Source organism: Pseudophryne corroboree, assembly GCF_028390025.1.
Source record: "Pseudophryne corroboree isolate aPseCor3 chromosome 7 unlocalized genomic scaffold, aPseCor3.hap2 SUPER_7_unloc_6, whole genome shotgun sequence".
In the NCBI taxonomy this organism is placed as follows: Eukaryota; Metazoa; Chordata; class Amphibia; order Anura; family Myobatrachidae; genus Pseudophryne; species Pseudophryne corroboree.
The window spans coordinates 542,837-544,843 of record NW_026967615.1 but is presented as its reverse complement, the minus strand read 5'-3'; the positions used below and the strand labels follow the sequence as shown (position 1 = coordinate 544,843).

Below are 2,007 nucleotides of genomic sequence, written 5' to 3'. Positions count from 1 at the left end.
GGGTAGTACAAAATGGGGTTAATATAAGAGAAAACCCCCCCAGAGCTGTGCTCCTTAACTGTCCCTGGTGGCTAGTGGAGCGGCTGCCCAGTAATCAGTGTCCACGCCAGTGCGCACATGGCCCACCCCCTACAGCCACGCTGGATCACGGTATAGTGTGGGCACAGAAGTCCCTTACCTCCCTTTCATCAGCGGCCTCGTGATCCCGGAGGGCGGTGTGTGTGTGACTGACCTTAGGAAGAAACCGGAGCCTCCGCTGCAGTGACCCAGCAACCAGGGCACGGGAGTATACTGCGCCGCTGGGACTGATGGAGCTGCAGTAAAGATGTCTATTAGACCTAACCTGCTGCAGCCCTTGTAGATTCTTATAAAAAAAAGTTCTTCTTTTCTTGTCAAAATTAATAGCTAAGAATAGGCTGCCTGAGGCAGCCCCCTGTTAAGTGGCCTGCTACTGAAGGCACCAACTACAAACTGAGCTCCCTGTTCATGGAAGCGAGGTTATAGAGCAGAGGGCGCTGAGCATCATGGGAACAGTCAAAAGCTTTGAGCCTGTTGGTGCCTCAGATCAAGATCCTACTCTACACCCCAATGTGAATCCTTGTGGAGTCCAGTGTACCCCACAGAAGAAATGAATGTGTCACACCCATTGGCAGCAACATTAGAATAGCTGCTGATGGGCACAATTGAGAAAGGAAGGGGGGAAAACATTTGAATCCAGCACATATATGTAATTTGAATATGTAATTTGTACCTTCCTACTTTAAAATGTAATGGATGAACCTCACCCTGTGAGAACTATCTTCATAATCAAGAGATCTCATACGCAAGAAAAGCATGTGTTGGGATAGGGCTGTGGAGGGCGGCTGCTCGAGCACACCCCCGTCAAGTTAAGGAGATTCAACTGAGGAAGCACAAGGGAACTCTTGTCTGGGGACAACAACTGCAGGGAGACCACATCTTTTCAGATGAAAATGAGAGGGCGGAAGGCTGCCTAATACTGAAGCACCCTCAAACATCAAACCATATGCAACAACTAGTACAAGCATTCCTGGGGAAAGGTCTGCAGCAGACGGATTTGCATACGGTGATGTCATCCAAGCAGTGGGCCAAAGTTGGCTGGAACCCTCATCTGCATATGAAAAGAGAAAAGGGGCGCTTGTATGACCCCTAGTTCGCATTGAACACCCCCCACCCTCCTTTGGTGTGGGGCTCATGTTGGCCATGCCCCAGCCCCTGAAGCATTCAAGCTGATTTCTTGCAGCAGCTGGGCACTGTAACAGCTCCAGAGCTGCTCTGTAAGGCAAATAAAAGGGTGTGGGCCCTGCAACACCACCTGTAGTTCGCATTGTGCGTTGGAAGGCACAAAGCAAGCAGACGGGAGAAGTCAGGATAGTGCGCAAGGGCATAGAAGGGAGGGGCTCAAGAAAAGATAAGTGGAAACAGACAGCAAACTAGGCTGGAGAGAGACCTGAGACAATGAGATCTAAATTATACCAGAGCCAACCAGGGGAAAGCACAAATGCAGTCCCCCCCCCTACCACAAATTATGCAGTTGAGATTCCCACATTTGGGGAAATCACAGAGGTCAGCATACCCAGAATGCAATGAATGAACCTCACCCTGGGAAAACAATCTTCATGACCATGGTATCACCTAAGCAAAATAAGTATGATTTGAGATAGGGCTGGGGAGGGCCGCTGCTCAGGCACACCTCCGTCAAGTAAAGGAGATTCAACTGAGGCAGCACAAGGGAACTCTCATCTGGGGACAACAACTGCAGGGAGAACACATTTTCAGATGAATGTGTGAGGGCAGAAGGCTGCCTAATACTGAAGCACCCCCCAAACAACAAACCAAATGCAACAACTAGTGCAAGCATTCCTGGGGGAAGGCCTGCAGCAGATTGGTTCGCATATGGTGATGTCATCCAAGCAATGGGTATAGTTGGCTGCAACCCTCGTCTGCATATGAAAAGAGAAAATGGTCACGCAGGGCATGGCGGCCTTT

The 2,007-nt window shown here is 49.9% G+C and overlaps 1 non-coding gene across 1 annotated transcript; it reads right to left on the bottom strand.

Moving 5' to 3' along the window:
* Positions 1-1,504: 1,504 nt before the first annotated feature.
* On the bottom strand, positions 1,505-1,670 carry LOC134986868 (U1 spliceosomal RNA). Its single transcript, XR_010192639.1, has one exon. It is a non-coding gene; the product is annotated as a U1 spliceosomal RNA (small nuclear RNA).
* Positions 1,671-2,007: the final 337 nt, after the last annotated feature.